We start from the raw sequence: 21517 nt of genomic DNA, 5'->3' as shown, positions 1-21517 counted from the left end.
GCGACCTTCGAAAGCTAATCAAGAAATGTATTAAGTTATGTCCAATAAAAAAGGTATCATCTTATTTTCTTTTCCAGGTTTTATTTTGTTTGATTTCTATTACCTAACACCTTCTACCTAAATTCCTCTCTCACCCCAGCTTATGATCGACTGTTTTCTTAAATCATGTAATGACGTTCTCATTTCCATACTCTGTAAGCCACATTGAGCCTGCAAAAAGGTGGGGAAATGTGGGGTACAAATACAATAAATAAATAAATATTGACCCCCCCCCCCCCCCCCTAAACACCAAATCCTGCCAGTCAGGGGACTCTCTTAACTCTTTCACTGATCCTTTGCAGGAGTTGGTCACAGTGCTGTTCCTACTTCCAGGGAGGATCGATGCCCATTAACCCTTTAGCGTTCAGTGAGAGTAAAAATGTGACACAAGGGAGCACGTTTGGGGATATGGGGCAGGGAGACGTCAGCCTTGATTTTCTTAGGAAATACAAGAAAAAAAAATCAGAACTACCTGCATACAATGCACAAACCCAGATATGGATCAAAAGAAATAAATGACAGCCTGAACAACTCCTGGGCAAACTCATTCCAACTGAAACAAACGCACTGCCTTATCCTCTCTTCTCAACATAACAACTTCAAATCCACAACCTTACATTGAATAAATGTTTTGAGAACAAAGAAATAACATAGTATTAGTAATATAAAATAAATCAACCAAAAAATTACACATTTGTTTGTCTACAATATTTCTTTGGCAAGATACTAAGAAATTATTTAAGTAAATAAATTTAAACTAAAAGGGGGAATGCGAATAGGCAGCTAGCGATTTCCAGTGTTCAAACTGTGGGGGTATCTTTACTACCAGCCGCTCCGTCTTCATGTGATAATATAAAGTCCTGTAGTTTTTTTAGGATCAAAGAAAGCATAATTAACAGTGTTTAAGGAAATCAGGCATCTACAGGGAAATTTTAAGAGAAACGACCCATTCAATTCAAGAATCCTTGATTTCAGACCCATAAATTGTCATCTTCTTCTTTTCTGAGTTTCTCTATTGAGATCAGGGAATATTTGTATTTTAGATCCATAGAATAGTGCTGACATGTGCTTAAAATACAATCTCAAAATATTGTTTCGGTCAGTCTCAAAAGCAAATGTAACAATTGACGTTGTCCGGTCGCTGATAGCCTCGAGAGAACTTTCCAAGAATTCAGATAGATTCAATTGTTGTTGAGTCTCCACAGAAGTAGAAGTCCTGGTAATATAGAATGCTTTGACTATTGGAGGAAATAACTTTTTAGGAATTTCTAATATTTCTGTGAAGTATTTCCTCAACATTTCAATCGGAGCAATAAGCGGTGATTTAGGAAATGTACTAATGAAACTTATAAATAAAGGGGGGAAAAAACCCACAACCTTAAATACCCCAGGACATACACTCCCTATTTCAGATAGCCTAAAAATACTCGGAGTAACTATCGACCGCAACCTCACTCTCGAGCCACTGCCATACACTATTACTTTTACCCTAATGTCGATACCTGAGCAACAACATAAGGCTGACACCTACGCAAGATCACAATCTATTCTTCTGCCATGAATGTAAAACCATGTGCAACTCTGTAGACCGGAAATGGCAAGCGCCACTACGGCAAATGTAAGCCACATTGAGCCCGCAATTAGGTGGGAAAATGTGGGATACAAATGCTACAAATAAATAAATAAAATAAATAAGTAAAAATGGTAATACAGAAAATGTTCTACTCAATGTGGAAACTCAAATGAATAAAACCTTTCTTCCAGAGGTACACCTTTCGCAAACTAGTATAATCAATGGTCCTAAGCCATGAGACTACTGCAACGGAATATACGCGGGATGCAAAGAACAACTCACCAAAAAAAACTCCAAACCGCCCAAAACACAGCAGCCAGACTGATATATGGCAAAACACGATTCGAAAGCACTAAACCCCTCCAAGAAAAGCTGCACTGGCTCCCAATCAAAGAACGGATCATCTTCAAAATCTGCACCTTAGTCCATAAAATCATTTACAGCATAGTCCAAGGATACAAGACAGACCTCATTGATCTACCAACTAGGAACAAGACTGAGATCAGCACGATCATACCTAAACCTACATTACAAAACAACTCACGCATCTAGCTTCTCCTACATAAGCGCACAACTATGGAACGGACTCCCTTATGCAGTGAAAGCAAAACAAGACCACCTAAACTTCAGGAAATCATTGAAAACCCACCTCTTCAAAAAAGCCTATCCCAGCGATCCAACATAAACCCCCACACCCAGCAATACAAGATAATCAAAGATCGTACTGGACAATTTATTATCTTCGACCCCATGACGCCTGAAACACTTCTACCTTTGACTATAACATCACTTTGTATTTGTTTCTTCACCGGAGGTGGCTAACGCCTCAAGGTATTATGTAAGCCACATTGAGCCTGCAAATAGGTGGGAAAATGTGGGGTATAAATGTAACAAATAAATAAATAAATATGTTGCATAAATCTGGAGCCAGTTGGCAATTCTACCCTAACGGAGGGATGCACAAAGGATCTGGGCTACAGGGAACTCTACTGTGAATCCGAGAACCCAGCGCAGGAAAATAGCGTGGTATACTCATGTAATAAGCATGCAAATTCATGCTGTGTTAAAATTGGAGAAGTAATTGGCTGCTCATTACTTTTGGCTACCTTTCTTGTCGGCTCAGGCACTGACAGGAAAGTCAAACACAACAACAAAATGAGGCATGCACTGCAGCCTGCGATGGCCCCTTCCTCCCAACCCCTTCCCTGAGCCCAAGCCTGAACCTCCACCCAAACCTACAAAATTCCTGGTGGTCCGGTGGACCCCTCCTGAAAACTAACAGAATCCCTGGTGGTCTGGTAATGCCCCCCCCCCCACAGCGGGGCCCCAGCCCAACCAAAGAGACCCCAGGCCAGGTTGAGCTGATCCAGACTCCCTAGTTACTACTGGCCCTAGTGGTCTAATGGAACCCCACCCCCTCAAACCCCTTCACATACCTTGCCATAGGAGACAGGAGGGGTCCACTGGAGACTTGTTTAGGTCAGGGGGGAGGGGCAGGGTCCACTGGACCACCATTTTTTTAACCCGGGGGAGGCTCGGGTGCGCCTTTGTGGAAACCTGTCCGGGCAGGGTGGTCAGGTTGGTGGGAGAGCAAGCGTACTGCTAGATAGGCAGCTGAGGGGAGATATAATAGAGGTCTATAAGATAATGAGTGGAATGGAACAGGTCGATGTGGAGCGTCTGTTTATGTTAGGTATTATTAGGAAAGGAATGGAAGACAAAAATGAGGATGTTATAATGCCTTTGTATCGCTCCATGGTGCGACCGCACCTCGAATATTGTGTTCAATTCTGGTCGCCGCATCTCAAAAAAGATATAGTGGAATTAGAAAAGGTGCAGAGAAGGGCGACAAAAATGATAAAGGGGATGGGACGACTTCCCTATGAGGAAAGGCTAAAGCAGCTACGGCTCTTCAGCTTGGAGAAAAGGCGGCTGAGGGGAGATATGATACAGGTCTATAAAATAATGAGTGGAGTTGAACGGGTAGATGTGAAGCGTCTGTTCATGATTTAAAAAAATACTAGGACTAGGGGGCATGCGATGAAGCTACAATGTAGTAAATTTTTAAATGAATCGGAGAAATTTTTTCTTCACTCAATGTGTAATTATTAAACTCTGGAATTCGTTGTCAGAGAATGTGGTAAAGGCGGTTAGCTTAGCGGAGTTTAAAAAAGGTTTAGATAGCTTCCTAAAGGAAAAGTCCATAGACCATTATTATATGGACTTGGGGAAAATCCACTATTTCTGGGATAAGCAGTATAAAATGTTTTGTACTTTTCTGGGATCTTGCCAGGTATTTGTGACCTGGATTGGCCACTGTTGGAAACAGGATGCTGGGCTCGATGGACCTTTGGTCTTTCCCACTATGGCAATACTTATGTACTTATATACTTATATATGTACTTATTCCACGTTGTTACCAAGCGCTGCAGGGTTAGAAATGATAGCTTTGCTAATTGAAAGATCTACAGTTCTCCGCTTCACTCCCTGCTCTCAGATAAAGAAAATATTACATCACACCACCTACTGCACTCTGCAAACACAAGGAATAATGCCAGAATGGGATGATACCAAGAACAAGATAGATTCAATGCAAACACACAATGAAATGAAAAGCACGAACTAGAGAAAGGATGGAAGCGGTTCAGAGGAGGATGACACGAAAATCTACCCAGAGAGGCTTAGGACTTCAGAACGAGCTCTCCGGAAGAAAAGTGGAAACTCAAGGAAAGGAAGAATGAAATAAGTACGTAACATAAGTACGTAATGCCGCACTGGGAAAAGACCAAGGGTCCATCGAGCCCAGCATCCTGTCCACGACAGTGGCAAATCCAGGCCAAGGGCACCTGGCAAGCTTCCCAAATGTACAAACATTCTATACATGTTATTCCTGGAATTGTGGATTTTTCCCAAGTCCATTTAGTAGTGGTTTATGGACTTGTCCTTTAGGAAACCGTCTAGCCCCTTTTTAAACCCCGCTAAGCTAACCACCTTCACCGGCAACGAATTCCAGAGTTTAATTACGCATTGGGTGAAGAAACATTTTCTCCGATTTGTTTTAAATTTACTAAACTTTAGTTTCATCGCATGCCCCCTAGTCCTAGTATTTTTGGAAAGCGTGAACAGACGCTTCACATCCACCTGTTCCACTCCACTCATTATTTTATATACCTCTATCATGTCTCCCCTCAGCCGTCTCGTCTCCAAGCTGAAAAGCCCCAGCCTCCTTAGTCTTTCTTCATAGGGAAGTCGTCCCATCCCCGATATCATAGAGGAGGCAGAAGCACATCTTCAAGGAAGTACCTCTTTACGGAGAGGAGGCAGCAAAATTTAGCGGCCCTTTTACAAAGGCACACTGGAAAGTGGCTTGCGGTAGTGTAGGCGGGGGTTCGGGTGCATGCAGAATCCTTTTTTTTCCCGAATATAGACGTGCAACAAAATCAAAATTACCGCACGTCCATTTTGGGTCTCTGACATTACCGCCAGCCATAGACCTAGCGGTAAAGAATTTGGGCAGTAAGGACCTACACGCGTCAGATGCCACTTGGCGCACGTCCACTAAAAATTATTTTACAGATGCGCGTAGCGGACGCACGCCAAAGATTAAATTACCGTAAGAGCGACACGGTAAGTCTATTTTGGCGCATGTTGGGCACATGTAGGCGCCTAGGCGGCTTAGTAAAAGGGGTCCTTAGTCAATTATTAGAGCTTCCTTGAATTGTTTATGGATTGTATTTTGCTTTGGAGCTCTTACTTCTGTGTTTGGGCTGGTAACTTGGACTTGGTTCTCTTCCACCCTGTGTTTGTTTTGCTTGCATTATTGTGGAAAGAGTAGACCCCCTTTTCTCCCTAGTTTTAATAGTGGCATAAGTGCATAAGTACATAAGTATTGCTACACTGGGACAGACCAAAGATCCATCAAGCCCAGCATCCTGTTTCCAACAGTGGCCAATCCAGGTCATAAGTACCTGACAGAAACCCAAATAGTAGCAACATTCCACTAGAACCCCAAAGAGTAGCAAGATTCTAGAATTCTAAAGAATAAAAAGATTTCATGCAGAATTTCAAAGTGTAGCAACATTCCATTTAGAACCCTAAAGAGTCACAAGATTCCATTCAGAATCCTAAGTACATAAGTGTTGCCATACTGGGACAGACCGAAGGTCCATCAAGCCCAGCATCCTGTTTCCAACAGTGGCCAATCCAGGTCATAAGTACCTGGCAGAAACCCAAATAGTAGCAACATTCCACTAGAACCCCAAAGAGTAGCAAGATTCTAGAATTCTAAAGAATAACAAGATTCCATGCAGAATTTCAAAGTGTAGCAACATTACATGTAGAACCCCAAAGAGTAGCAAGATTCCATTCAGAATCCCAAGCACATTACATAAGTGTTGCCAGTGCCACACTGGGACAGACCAAAGGTCCATCAAGCTCAGCATCCTGTTTCCAACAGTGGCCAATCCAGGTCACAAATACCTGGCAAGATCCCAAAACAGTACATTTTATGCTGCTTATTCTAGAAAGAAGCAGTGGATTTTCTCCCAAGTCCGTTTTAATAATGGTCTATGGACTTTTCCTTTAGGAAGCCGTCCAGACCTTTTTTAAACCCCGCTAAGCTAACCACCTTTACCACTTTCTCTGGCAATGAATTCCAGTGTTTAATTACACGTTGAGTGAAGAAATATTTTTGAAGAGAGTAAACAAATGATTCACGTCTACCTGTTCCACTCCACTCATTATTTTATAGACCTCTATCGTATCTCCCCTCAGCCATCTTTTCTCCAAGCTGAAGAACCGTAGACGCTTTAGCCTTTCCTCATCTTCAATGCTGCATTCGGCACCTAACTCTTACCATTCAGTAAATCCAGACTGCCCCATTTTGACCACCCCTATCGGACTAACTGTTCATTTGTCTCTTAGATTGTAAGCTCTTTGAGCAGGGACCGTCCCTCTATGTTAAATTGTACAGCGCTGCGTAACTCTAGTAGCGCTTTAGAAATGTTAAGTAGTAGTAGTATAGGGAAGTCGGCCCATCCTCTTTATCATTTTCATCGCCCTTCTCTGTACCTTTTCTAATTCCACTATATCTTTTTTGAGATGCGGCGACCAGAATTGAACACAATATTCGAGTTGCAATCCGATACAAAGGCATTATAACATCCTCACTTTTGTTTTCCAGTAAGGGAAGGTGGAGGAAAAGTGAGTTAAATAAAGGGGGGAGGAGACTGGGTATTGGGTTAGGCATGGAAATACAGATGCCCATCTGTGAGGCATGTTATTGGGCCATAAGGGAGAGTGAACAAACACTGGAAAAGCTGTGTCATGGTCTTGGAAGAAGCAGCCAAGCCAGCCAGCATGAAGCAGCAGTAGGCACTGGTATGTCCTCAGCACAGCATCGGCAGCAGGGTGTCCCCGGTTTAGGACAAAAAGAATAAGAATCAATTTTCTGCAGGAGGGCAAGTTGGTACAGCTGACAGCTGGGAGAGCTCCTGAGGGTGATACCAAGAAGGAAGGAGGGGCTGTAACCTGAGCTAGTGTAGATACACCAGCGGCGTACAAAGGGTGGGGCAGTGGGGGTGGTCCACCCCGGGTGCACGCCGCTGGAGGGGTGCAGAGAGCAGCCGCGCACCTGTTGGCTCCGCTGGTTCCCTGCTCCCTCTGCCCCGGAACAGGTTACTTCCTGTCCCGGGGCAGAGGGAGCAGGGAGCCAGCGGAGCCGAGAGCCGCGCGGCTGCTCCAAGCAGCCAAGAATGCACCCGGGGGGGGGGTGCGCATCTGCGATCCGCCCCGGGTGGCAGCCAACCTAGGATCGTCACTGAGATACACCAGGACATCTTAAGAGGCTAACTGGTCCTTAGATGTCAGTTTATCATGGAATACATTTTTGAAATTGTCTATCCAGCTAACCTCAGGAATTTGACAGCTAGCCCCAGCATTTTAAATGATCTAGCCCCACAGCGTGATTAATGTAAATGCCTAATTTCTAGGAGATTCTATTTAGCCACTCAAAAATCTGTTGTCCGAGGCACATGGTAGGGTCAGAAGAGCAGAAATAGGACTTAGGGGCTCTTTAATCAAGAGTGCTAAGCAGTCAACATGCAAATTAGTCCATGCTATTAGCACACAAGCACGGTAACTGTTACCATGCTCAGGGCCGCCAAGAGTGGGGGGGGCGCAAGATTCCCCGGGCCCGGCCTCCAGGGTCTGTCTCTCTACCTCTCCTGTGTTTCGGGACATGGGTGATTACGTTAACGCGATAGCCCGGGTCCTGGCACACAGGAGCAGGAGAGTGACAGACCGAGGGAGAAGCAGATGCAGGAAGGTAAGGGGGCAGGGGCGGTGGCTGCAGCCCAAGTGGGGGGCAGGGGGGGCCTGAGTGGAGGGAGTGGGGCGAAGCGGCGGTGAAGACGGCTGCGGTGGCCCTGTCCTGGCTCTGTCTCTTGGCGGCCCTGACCATGCTGGGAGGACAGTGTGTGCCAACTGCATGCGGGAACTGGGCGGTTATGGGTGCAGAATAGGCTTGGACTGCACCTTGCAGTTTGTGTATATTTGTCGTGTACTGTCACTTGCGCAGTTAGCACATATATCCACGCTAATTGAGAATAAACTCAATGTGCAATAAAGACCTTTTCTATTCAGTAATTACAAGGAGACATACTGGCCATGCACCCAAGAGTTAGCCACAGCCTTTGCACTTACTGCGTGTCATGGGCGTAGCCAGACCTCGGCGGGAGGGGGGCCAGAGCCCAAGGTGGGGGGCACTGTTTAGCCGCCTCCCCCTGCCGGCGACCCCACCACCACCGCAACCGCAAAACCCACCACCACCACAGCAAACCCCCGCCCCCTGCCTTGCTGTCGCATCAGGTACCTTGTTTGCTGGCGGGGGTCCCCAAACCCCGGCAGTTGAAGAGTCTTCTTCAGCGCCGGTCGACTCCGGCGCCTTCGTTGTGTGATCATCTGTTTCTGACGCCTTACGTCCTGCACCGTGCATGTAGCCCCATGCAGGACGTAAGGCGTCAGAAACAGATGATCCCACAATGAAGGCGCCGGAGTTGACTGGCGCTGAAGAAGACTCTTTGACTGGTGGGGATTGGGGACTTTGGCGGGAGGGGGGTCCAGAGCCCGAGGTGAGGGGGCACTGTTTAGCCGCCTCCCCCTGCCGGCGACCCCCCCCCCCCCCCCCCGCCACCACAACCGCAAACCCCACCACCACCGCCGCAAACCCCCGCCCCCTGCCCTGCTGTCGCATCAGGTACCTTGTTTGCTGGCGGGGGTCCCCAAACCCCGGCAGTCGAAGAGTCTTCTTCAGCGCCGGTCGACTCCGGCGCCTTCGTTGTATGATCATCTGTTTCTGACACCTTACGTCCTGCACCGTGCATGTAGCCCCTATAGGACGGCCCGCCCACCAGCCTGCCCGTTTGTCCAGAAATCCGGACAAACGGGCAGATTGGCAAAACCCGCCTAGTTGCCCGGACATGTCCTCAAAAAGAGGACATGTCCGGGTACATCCGGACATATGGTAACCCTAAGCATGCGCAGAATAGCCAATCGCTATGCGTGGCTGCTCTGCGCATGCTACAGATGTCTCTCATACACGCAGACACGCTGCGTGCATGAAAGCAGTAGATGTAGCAAACACAAAAGCGCCTTTTTTTTCTCCAGCCACCGCCCTGTCTTCCTTCCAATCCTCACCACTCCCACTGCCCTAAAGTTTGCCTCCTTACCCTTCTCAACAGAGAATCCTAGAGACAAGCCTGTCTGAACTGCCCCACATGGGTGTTATGTGCTGTGAAATGAACACAAACCTCTCCTAGCCAGACCACACCCTCCCTGGCAACAACATATGGTGACCTGCTGTGACAAAAATATAATTCCTCTTTCAGAAACGCATGGCTTTTTTATTTACTTGGATAAGATTCGTATCAAAAGAAATCAAGTTTTCAGAGAACAAACTTTGTAAGCAACCAGTTAACCAGATAACCTGAAGGATCAAACATTACAGCTCCTACAGATCCCAAAATACACAGTGTGAGTTGAATCAGCTTTAGTAGAACCAAGCAGGGCCTGCAGCAAACGCAGGGGACACTGCCGTGGACAATCTATTTTACAATGCAGTCTCGGGCTTCCCTTCTCTAAGACTGGCCTTCCCGCTTAGGCCAGTAACTTTATTTCCTAGAAGAGGCCAAGGCCTCACGGTGCAACTAAAGGTAAGTAGAAAGACTAGGGGACACTCAATGAAATTGCACGGAAATACTTTTAAAACAAATAGGAGGAGATATTTTTTCACTCAAAGAATAGTTAAGCTCTGGAACTCATTGCTGGAAGATGCAGTAACAATGGTTAGCGTATCTCCTATTGAGATAGACATGGGGGAAGCTACTGCTTGCCCCAGGGGCGTAGCCAGACTTCGACGGGAGGGGGGTCCAGAGCCCGAGGTGAGGGGGCACATTTTAGGCCCCACCACCACCATTTTTGATCCCCACCCCCCCCCGCCACCAACAACAACATTGACCCCCCCACCCCTGCCGATGACCCTCTCGACCCCCCTCCCGCCGCCAACCCTCCCCCGCCGTCGCCGCCGGCTACCTTTGCTGGCGGGGGACCCCAACCCCCCCCCCCCCCCCAGCCGAGGTCCTCTTCTTCCGGTGCAAGGCTTCGATCTGTTTCTGTGAGTCTGACGTCCTACATGTACAGAAACAGAACGAAGCCATGCAAATCAGCCAGCAACGCCGCTCACAGAAACAGAGCGAAGCCTTGCAGATCAGCCAGCAACGCCGCTCACAGAAACAGAGCGAAGCCTTGCAAATCAGCCAGCAACGCCGCTCACAGAAACAGAGCGAAGCCTTGCAGATCAGCCAACAACGCCACTCACAGAAACAGAGCGAAGCCTTGCAGATCAGCCAGCAACGCCGCTCACAGAAACAGAACGAAGCCTTGCAGATCGGCCAGCAACGCCGCTCACAGAAACAGAGCGAAGCCTTGCAGATCGGCCAGCAACGCCGCTCACAGAAACAGAGCGAAGCCTTGCAGATCAGCCAACAACGCCGCTCACAGAAACAGAACGAAGCCTTGCAGATCGGCCAGCAACGCCGCTCACAGAAACAGAGCGAAGCCTTGCAGATCAGCCAGCAACGCCGCTCACAGAAACAGAGCGAAGCCTTGCAAATCAGCCAGCAACGCCGCTCACAGAAACAGAGCGAAGCCTTGCAGATCAGCCAGCAACGCCGCTCACAGAAACAGAGCGAAGCCTTGCAGATCGGCCAGCAACGCCGCTCACAGAAACAGAGCGAAGCCTTGCAGATCGGCCAGCAACGCCGCTCACAGAAACAGAGCGAAGCCTTGCAGATCAGCCAACAACGCCGCTCACAGAAACAGAGCGAAGCCTTGCAGATCAGCCAGCAACGCCGCTCACAGAAACAGAACGAAGCCTTGCAGATCGGCCAGCAACGCCGCTCACAGAAACAGAGCGAAGCCTTGCAGATCGGCCAGCAACGCCGCTCACAGAAACAGAGCGAAGCCTTGCAGATCAGCCAACAACGCCACTCACAGAAACAGAGCGAAGCCTTGCAGATCAGCCAGCAACGCCGCTCACAGAAACAGAACGAAGCCTTGCAGATCGGCCAGCAACGCCGCTCACAGAAACAGAGCGAAGCCTTGCAGATCAGCCAACAACGCCGCTCACAGAAACAGAACGAAGCCTTGCAGATCGGCCAGCAACGCCGCTCACAGAAACAGAGCGAAGCCTTGCAAATCAGCCAGCAACGCCGCTCACAGAAACAGAGCGAAGCCTTGCAGATCAGCCAGCAACGCCGCTCACAGAAACAGAGCGAAGCCTTGCAAATCAGCCAGCAACGCCGCTCACAGAAACAGAGCGAAGCCTTGCAGATCAGCCAACAACGCCACTCACAGAAACAGAGCGAAGCCTTGCAGATCAGCCAGCAACGCCGCTCACAGAAACAGAACGAAGCCTTGCAGATCGGCCAGCAACGCCGCTCACAGAAACAGAGCAAAGCCTTGCAGATCGGCCAGCAACGCCGCTCACAGAAACAGAGCGAAGCCTTGCAGATCAGCCAACAACGCCGCTCACAGAAACAGAACGAAGCCTTGCAGATCGGCCAGCAACGCCGCTCACAGAAACAGAGCGAAGCCTTGCAGATCAGCCAGCAACGCCGCTCACAGAAACAGAGCGAAGCCTTGCAGATCGGCCAGCAACGCCGCTCACAGAAACAGAGCGAAGCCTTGCAGATCAGCCAACAACGCCGCTCACAGAAACAGAGCGAAGCCTTGCAGATCAGCCAGCAACGCCGCTCACAGAAACAGAACGAAGCCTTGCAGATCGGCCAGCAACGCCGCTCACAGAAACAGAGCGAAGCCTTGCAGATCGGCCAGCAACGCCGCTCACAGAAACAGAGCGAAGCCTTGCAGATCAGCCAACAACGCCACTCACAGAAACAGAGCGAAGCCTTGCAGATCAGCCAGCAACGCCGCTCACAGAAACAGAACGAAGCCTTGCAGATCGGCCAGCAACGCCGCTCACAGAAACAGAGCGAAGCCTTGCAGATCGGCCAGCAACGCCGCTCACAGAAACAGAGCGAAGCCTTGCAGATCAGCCAACAACGCCGCTCACAGAAACAGAACGAAGCCTTGCAGATCGGCCAGCAACGCCGCTCACAGAAACAGAGCGAAGCCTTGCAGATCAGCCAGCAACGCCGCTCACAGAAACAGAACGAAGCCTTGCAGATCAGCCAGCAACGCCGCTCACAGAAACAGAGCGAAGCCTTGCAAATCAGCCAGCAATGCCGCTCACAGAAACAGAGCGAAGCCTTGCAAATCAGCCAGCAACGCCGCTCACAGAAACAGAGCGAAGCCTTGCAAATCAGCCAGCAACGCCGCTCACAGAAACAGAGCGAAGCCTTGCAGATCAGCCAGCAACGCCGCTCACAGAAACAGAGCGAAGCCTTGCAGATCGGCCAGCAACGCCGCTCACAGAAACAGAGCGAAGCCTTGCAGATCAGCCAACAACGCCGCTCACAGAAACAGAGCGAAGCCTTGCAGATCAGCCAGCAACGCCGCTCACAGAAACAGAACGAAGCCTTGCAGATCGGCCAGCAACGCCGCTCACAGAAACAGAGCGAAGCCTTGCAGATCGGCCAGCAACGCCGCTCACAGAAACAGAGCGAAGCCTTGCAGATCGGCCAGCAACGCCGCTCACAGAAACAGAGCGAAGCCTTGCAGATCAGCCAACAACGCCGCTCACAGAAACAGAACGAAGCCTTGCAGATCAGCCAGCAACGCCGCTCACAGAAACAGAGCGAAGCCTTTCAAATCAGACAGCAACGCCGCTCACAGAAACAGAGCGAAGCCTTTCAAATCAGACAGCAACGCCGCTCACAGAAACAGAACGAAGCCTTGCAGATCGGCCAGCAACGCCGCTCACAGAAACAGAGCGAAGCCTTGCAGATCGGCCAGCAACGCCGCTCACAGAAACAGAACGAAGCCTTGCAGATCAGCCAACAACGCCGCTCACAGAAACAGAACGAAGCCTTGCAGATCAGCCAACAACGCCGCTCACAGAAACAGAGCGAAGCCTTGCAGATCAGCCAACAACGCCGCTCACAGAAACAGAGCGAAGCCTTTCAAATCAGACAGCAACGCCGCTCACAGAAACAGAGCGAAGCCTTGCAAGTCAGCCAGCAACGCCGCTCACAGAAACAGAACGAAGCCTTGCAGATCAGCCAACAACGCCGCTCACAGAAACAGAGCGAAGCCTTGCAGATCAGCCAACAACGCCGCTCACAGAAACAGAGCGAAGCCTTTCAAATCAGACAGCAACGCCGCTCACAGAAACAGAGCGAAGCCTTGCAGATCAGCCAACAACGCCGCTTACAAAAGCAGAGCGAAGCCTTGCAGATCAGCCAACAACGCCGCTCACAGAAACAGAGCGAAGCCTTGCAGATCAGCCAACAACGCCGCTCACAGAAACAGAGCGAAGCCTTTCAAATCAGACAGCAACGCCGCTCACAGAAACAGAGCGAAGCCTTTCAAATCAGACAGCAACGCCGCTCACAGAAACAGAGCGAAGCCTTTCAAATCAGACAGCAACGCCGCTCACAGAAACAGAGCGAAGCCTTGCAGATCAGCCAACAACGCCGCTTACAAAAACAGAGCGAAGCCTTGCAGATCAGCCAGCAACGCCGCTCACAGAAACAGAGCGAAGCCTTGCAGATCGGCCAGCAACGCCGCTCACAGAAACAGAGCGAAGCCTTGCAGATCAGCCAGCAACGCCGCTCACAGAAACAGAGCGAAGCCTTTCAAATCAGACAGCAACGCCGCTCACAGAAACAGAGCGAAGCCTTGCAGATCAGCCAACAACGCCGCTCACAGAAACAGAACGAAGCCTTGCAGATCAGCCAACAACGCCGCTTACAAAAACAGAGCGAAGCCTTGCAGATCAGCCAGCAACGCCGCTCACAGAAACAGAGCGAAGCCTTGCAGATCGGCCAGCAACGCCGCTCACAGAAACAGAGCGAAGCCTTGCAGATCAGCTAGCAACGCCGCTCACAGAAACAGAGCGAAGCCTTTCAAATCAGACAGCAACGCCGCTCACAGAAACAGAGCGAAGCCTTTCAGATCAGCCAGCAACGCCGCTCACAGAAACAGAACGAAGGCTTGCAGATCAGCCAGCAACGCCGCTCACAGAAACAGAGCAAAGCCTTGCAGATCAGCCAACTACGCCGCTCACAGAAACAGAACGAAGCCTTGCAGATCAGCCAACAACGCCGCTCACAGAAACAGAACGAAGCCTTGCAGATCGGCCAGCAACGCCGCTCACAGAAACAGAGCGAAGCCTTGCAGATCAGCCAACAACGCCGCTCACAGAAACAGAACGAAGCCTTTCAAATCAGACAGCAACGCCGCTCACAGAAACAGAGCGAAGCCTTGCAGATCAGCCAACAACGCCGCTCACAGAAACAGAGCGAAGCCTTGCAGATCAGCCAACAACGCCGCTCACAGAAACAGAACGAAGCCTTGCAGATCAGCCAGCAACGCCGCTCACAGAAACAGAACGAAGCCTTGCAGATCGGCCAGCAACGCCGCTCACAGAAACAGAGCGAAGCCTTGCAGATCAGCCAGCAACGCCGCTCACAGAAACAGAACGAAGCCTTGCAGATCAGCCAGCAACGCCGCTCACAGAAACAGAGCGAAGCCTTGCAGATCAGCCAGCAACGCCGCTCACAGAAACAGAACGAAGCCTTGCAGATCAGCCAGCAACGCCGCTGGCTGATCTGCAAGGCTTCGTTCTGTTTCTGTGAGTCTGACGTCCTGCACATTGTACGTGCAGGACGTCAGACTCACAGAAACAGAACGAAGCCTTGATCCGGAAGAAGAGGACCTCGGCTGGCGGAGGTTGGGGTCCCACGCCAGCAAAGGTAGCCGACGGCAGGGGAGGGTTGGCGGCGGGAGGGGGGGTCGAGAGGGTCATCGGCAGGGGGGGTCCAGGGCCAAATCTACGGTGGCCCAGGCCCCTGTGGCCCCACATAGCTACGCCACTGGCTTGCCCTGGGATTGGTAGAATGGAATGTTGCTCTCTTTGGGATTCCAGAATCTTGCTACTCATTGGGATTCCGGAATGTTGCTACTATTTGGGATTCTGCCCCACTGTTGGAAACAGGATACTGGGCCAGATGGACCATTGGTCTGACCCAGTATGGCTACTCTTATGTTCTTATATATTTTCTTGGTTATCTTTATTTAGATATTTATCCACGCCTATACTTACACCTATGCTAAAAAGTGTGTGAGTAGATTTAAGATAGGTATTTGTGCTGACGGAGGCGTCTGCACAAACTAAACCAAATGACACTGAGTATGATACCACTGGACTGGATATAGAAAGCCTTTCTGAGGAATGCCTCGACCTCTCTTCCATTGTTTTTCACCCAGTTATATCTTATTCTATAACGTGACACCTACATTTACGTTCTGAGTGCACACATATGATATTGAATACTTGCAATAGTGACAGTTACATGCATAATCCTGAATTATATATAGCATGCCTAGAGATGCAGACCAAAATCAGTGTGGATTCTATAACAATGCACATAACTTATCACGCTTAAGCTAATGAGCGCTGATAACAGCACTTAACAAGCAATAATGAGCACTAATTGGCACTGATTAGAATTTAGGCGCACAACTCGCTCAGCGTATTCTGCAACAATGCGCACTGAACTTCTAACGCGTGCAGGCAAAAGGGGGCATGGTTATGGGTGGGAAAATGGGTGTTTCATGGGTGTCCCAAAATTTACACGCCTAGTTACAGAATATGGCCCAGTGCGCCTGCAAATGTGTGGGAAAATGTGGGATACAAATGCAATAACCAACTAACTAACTAACTAAATAAATGACCTCTTTAGCCTTTCCTCATATGAGAGGAGTTCCATCCCTTTTATCATTTTGGTCACTCTTCTTTGAACCTTTTCTAATTCTGCTGTATCTTTTTTGAGATACGGCAACTACAACTGAACACAATACTGAAGGTGCGGTCGTACCATGGAGCAATACAGAGTGGAGTGGAGGAGTGGCCTAATGGTTAGGGGTGGTGGACTTTGGTCCTGGGGAACTGAGGAACTGAGTTCCAGTCCCAGCACAGGCAGCTCCTTGTGACTCTGGGCAAGTCACTTAACCCTCCATTGTCCCATGTAAGCCGCATTGAGCCTGCCATGAGTGGGATAGTGTGGGGTACAAATGTAACAAAAACAAGCATTATACTATTTCCGGTCTTATTTAACATCCCTTTCCTAATAATTCCTAGCATCCTGTTTGCTTTTTTGGCCGCCACTGCACACTGAGCACAAGATTTCAGCGTATTATCTACAATGACACCTAGATCATTTTCTTGGGTGCTGACCCCAAAAGCGAACCCTAGCATCAGGTAACTACGATTTGGATTATTCTTTCCAATGTGCATCACCTTGCATTTGTCCACATTAAATTTCATCTGCCATTTGGATGCCCAGTCTTCCAATTTCCTAATGTCTTCCTGCAATATTTCAGAGTCCGCATGTGTATTAACAACCTTTAGTTGTTTTGTATCATCTGTAAATTTAATCACCTCAGTCGTTTTTCCAATTTCCATATCATTTATAAATATGTTAAGTAACACTGGCCCAGTACAGATCCCTGCGGCACTCCACTGTTCACCCTCCTCCATTGAGAGAAATTTATTTATTTATTTGTAGCATTTGTATCCCACATTTTCCCACCAATTTGCAGGCTCAATGTGGCTTACATTTGCCGTAATGGCGGTTGCCATTTCCGGGTAACAGAATTACAAATGGTATTGTGTTAAGGTGCATACATACATGGTAACATACATGGAACGTAACATACATGGAATAGATCATGGTATGTATATATACCATGTGCATACATACATGGTAAAGAAGGATACATTATAAGGTTCCTGAATAATAACTTGGATTGTACCATACATTAGGTCATCGACTAAAGAGATCATATTCGAAATAAGGATTAAAGTTTTAGTGGTTGTTCATCTCTAGTAAAGAGGTTGATCAGTCAAGTGTTAAGATTTCGGTTTTGTCTATGACCATTTAACCCTACCCTCTGTTTTCTGTCCGCTGGGAGCAAGAGGTCTGCAGCTGCACCAGGCAGGAAAGAGGGGCTCCTTCCTGCCCCGTAGGCCACTAGACCACTAGGGCACAATAATAAGGTAAAGGAGGGGAGGCTAGGACACCCCGAGTCCCACCTGCTTGTCTGCCCGCCAGCCTGCCCATCCGTCCGTCTGCAAACCCAGAGAAATGGGCAGGCTGGCAAACCCCACCCAGATGTCCCACAGTGTCCTCAAAAAGAGGACATGTCCGGGTAAAACCGGACATATGGTAACCGTAGCCTTAGCGTGTGGGAATGACCCACGTAAGGACACGCTAAGGACAAGTTTTACCACAGTTTGGTAAAAGATCCCCTTTTTCCCTTGGTTCACACGCTCACGATGCTTTCATTCTGTTTTTGCAGAGCTGCATTCGAGTCCTCATCTGCATGCATGCCTAATTTGCAAGTGCAGTTTAATTGAATAATTGAGCCAATTAGTGCCAATAATTGGCTTTTCAACCATCAATTATTGGCACCGATTAGATTTAATTGGAACTTATATGTGTAAATTTAGGTGCAGGATCTGGGCCTACGTTTTATATGTGATTAAAAAAGGGGGGCACAGAAATGGGAGAGCCAATGGCCACGCCTAAAGTTAGACGCAAGTCCTGGGTGTAAGCTCCATTCTATAAACCGGGCCTCACTTTACGTGCAGCTTACAGAATAGCACTTTTTTCAACGCCATATATAAAATTCATCCCTCAGAGTGCTCTAATGTTGGTTAACATGCACTATGCTTTAGCAAAAGGGCCCCTGTGTTTGTTCAACAAAAGGGGTTTGTCTCTTTAATTAAATAGGGTCTATGTTTTGGATACCCCTTGCTTGATGTGAGCTTGTGATCAATAAAGCTTGTTTTTCCATGATGGACCTACTAAAGTGCCTCCTTGTATCCCCCACTTGGCCATCTACGCTCTTTCTTCGAGTGTACTGAACCAATAGAAGAAAGGATGAAGAAGAAATGAAGTGTGGCAGCCTGCAAAGATTCTAGTATTCCCCGGGCCCAGGACACCTACAGCAGCTCTGCCTCTGACCGAAACGCTGCTCCAGGTTTTCTCTCTTGCACGCAGGGTGCAGCCCTGGGCTCTACTCTGTAGCCAGAGCTGTTCACTGCTGCTCTCTGCTGGTGACCAGGCAGATAAAAGTTTCACACATTACATTTTTGCTTTGGTGGCTTCAGGCTTTGATTGCCAGCACTGGTGAATCGGGAGACAGCACACAGCGACAGCACTAAAGACCAGATGCTTTAATGGGAAAGGAGAACCCAGCAAGGTCCACTGGGAGACTAAATGGATGTTGGCAGCCTGCAAGAAAAGCTGTAGAGTGCAGGCTTTCTTTTTCCATCCATAGTGGAAAGGAAGAGGACTTTGAAGGGACACATGACAAAGAAAGCTAGGTGCATCAGAAGCATAACCAAAGGCTTGCCATGTACAGCGGAGCCATAATAAACAGCTTTTTCTTTCAGACTGCCAACAAACACCTAAAGAGTCAATCATGAGCCCTCAGGACTGGTGGTTTTTAAAAACACTCTCAGCTATGAGCTTTTCTAAACCTGGATAGTCAGCTCTGGGCCATAACTAAATACCAGCACATAACATCCGGCTATTAGGTGGCTGCCTGGGTACTACCGATATTCAGCAGCAGAACTCAGATAGCTACCCGATTAATTTAGGACAGACTTATGAGTGACCCAAATTATCCAGTTAGCTACAATGTTACCACCGCTATCAATGTTCCCAGACTCCACCTCCAGAGCACCCTGGCACTGCCCGGATAGTGTGCTAAGGTAGTCTTATCCAGGTAAGAGCTGATGAAAATCTAGGTTACAGTCACTTGCCCTTGACCGTTGTCCTCTGGTTCTGCTCCTCCAGCCACCAGTCGATCCCAATCTGCTAGCGTAATCCGGTAATTGGGTGATCCCCAATATTCCACAGTAATCCTCAGCGATCCAGCAATAGGTCCATCCACAATAATAATCCACAATAGGTTAATCCATGATAATCCTTGGTAATCCAGCAATAGGTCCAACCACGATAATAATCCACAATACGTTAGTCCAAAATAGTCCTCAATAATCCAGCAATAAGGTCCATCCATGATAAGAGGAGAAGTTAACCCGTCATAATAGTAGCCCACGTTGATATCTTATATAAATTGTGCTATAAAACAGGGTCCCATTTTATGAAATGAGACCCTCTGCTAAAATAGCATAATTTGTGGTAAAATAACCCATCTTAACTGTAAATCACATTGAGGGGCATAATCGAGCGGGGCGCCCAAGATTTCCTGAGGGCGTCCTTGCAGGACGTCCCTGCGAAGGGGCGGGGAAACCCATATTATCGAAACAAGATGGGCGTCCATCTTTTGTTTCGATAATACAGTCGGGGACGCCCAAAGCTTGACATTTAGGTCGTCCCTAGAGATGGTCGTCCTTAGACTTGGTCGTTTCTGATTTTCGGCAATAATGGAAACTAAGGACGCTCATCTCAGAAACGACCAAATGCAAGCCCTTTGGTTGTGGGAGGAGCCAGCATTCGTAGTGCACTGGTCCCCCTGATATGCCAGGACACCAACAGGGCACCCTAGGGGGCACTGCAGTGGATTAACTGATGCACTAACTGAACGGAAAAAGCCCTTCCCTTACCGATCCCTTAGCGATTCGGAAAGGAACGGGCATGCATGAAGGAAATCGCATGCAAATGAGCTGCTCACTGTTAGCTCATTTGCACACGATTTCCTTCCTAAGGAGGCGAAGCCAGTGCAGAGCAGCCAAGCATTATATTGTACTGACAGGGGATAATTCCAGAAAGAAGGTGCCAAGATTCTGTTATAGAATACAGATGCAATTCAGCATTGGCAAATACGTTCGTACACATGCACGTCAATGTGACCACACATGGCACACAGGTACACGCAACCCAGAGGAGCTTCTTGGGGCCTTTTCTCTACCTTTTTATTTTTTTGTTTCAGTTATCAGGCCACAAACATGGCCTCCAGGGCCTCGTGTTGGAGACCACTGGACTACATGCTACTCCGTAACACAGTGCTTAAATGTGATGGCGGACAGTTTGAAAGTGAGTGTACACATGGGGTGAAGGTAAGGCAAACGGTTACGTGCATAAATTGTAGAATGAGGGACATTCTAGAACAGTGTGCCCAAGAGGTTATGCTAGAGTGGAGGAGTAGCCTAGTGGTTAGTGCAGTGGACTTTGATCCTGGGGAACCGAGTTCGATTCCCACTGCAGCTCCTTGTGACTCTGGGCAAGTCACTTAACCCTCCATTGCCCTGGTACAAATAACTACCTGAATATATGTAAACCGCTTTGAATGTGGTTGCAAAAACCTCAGAAAGGCGGTATATCAAGTCCCATTTCCCTTTCCCTACTGCAGATTCTAGATGGAATGTTGCTACTATTTGAGGTTCTGTTGCTACTATTTGAGATTCTACATGGAATGTTGCTACTATTTGAGATTCCACATGGAATGTTGTGATTCCACTAGCAACATTCCATGTAGAAGCCTGCCCTTGCAGATCAGCAACGCGGCTGCGCAGGCTTCTGTTTCTGTGAGTCTGACGTCCTGCACGTACTTCTGTTTCTGTGAGTCTGATGTCCTGCACGTACGTGCAGGACGTCAGACTCACAGAAACAGAAGCCTGCGCGGTTGCATTGCTGATCTGCAAGGGCAGGCTTCTACATGGACTGTTGCTAGTGGAGGAGTAGCCTAGTGCCTAGTGCAGCAGACTTTGATCCTGGGGAATTGAGTTCAATTCCCACTGCAGCTCCTTGTGGCTCTGGGCAAGTCACTTAACCCTCCATTGCCCCTGGTACAAAAGAAGGACCTGAATATATGTAAACCGCTTTGAATGTAGTTGCAAAAACCTCAGAAAGGCAGTATATCAAGTCCCATTTCCCTTCCCTTTCAACAGAACCTGCGCATCCAGTGCAAAGCGTTTTCTGATGTACTCCCGTTTACCCAGCATTCGGAAGAGCTGCAAACTTTCACACAGTAAGGAAGGATGTGACCTCATTTCCAATCTTTTTGTGATACACGCATGCTTGGGAACGACCCAGAGAGTGAGAAGTCTGCAGCATATACTCCTGCAGAAATCTAGACTGTCAGCATGCGTACCAGAGTCAGGAGATGGATGATATCTGCAATCCTTCATATTCTGTGCAAAATCCTGGGGAGTGTGTGTACATCCTCAGCCAATTTTTTTCCAAAGAATTA

The sequence above is a fragment of the Microcaecilia unicolor genome, chromosome 5 (genome assembly GCF_901765095.1).
Source record: "Microcaecilia unicolor chromosome 5, aMicUni1.1, whole genome shotgun sequence".
Lineage (NCBI taxonomy): Eukaryota > Metazoa > Chordata > Amphibia > Gymnophiona > Siphonopidae > Microcaecilia > Microcaecilia unicolor.
Note: the sequence above shows the minus strand (reverse complement) of the source record.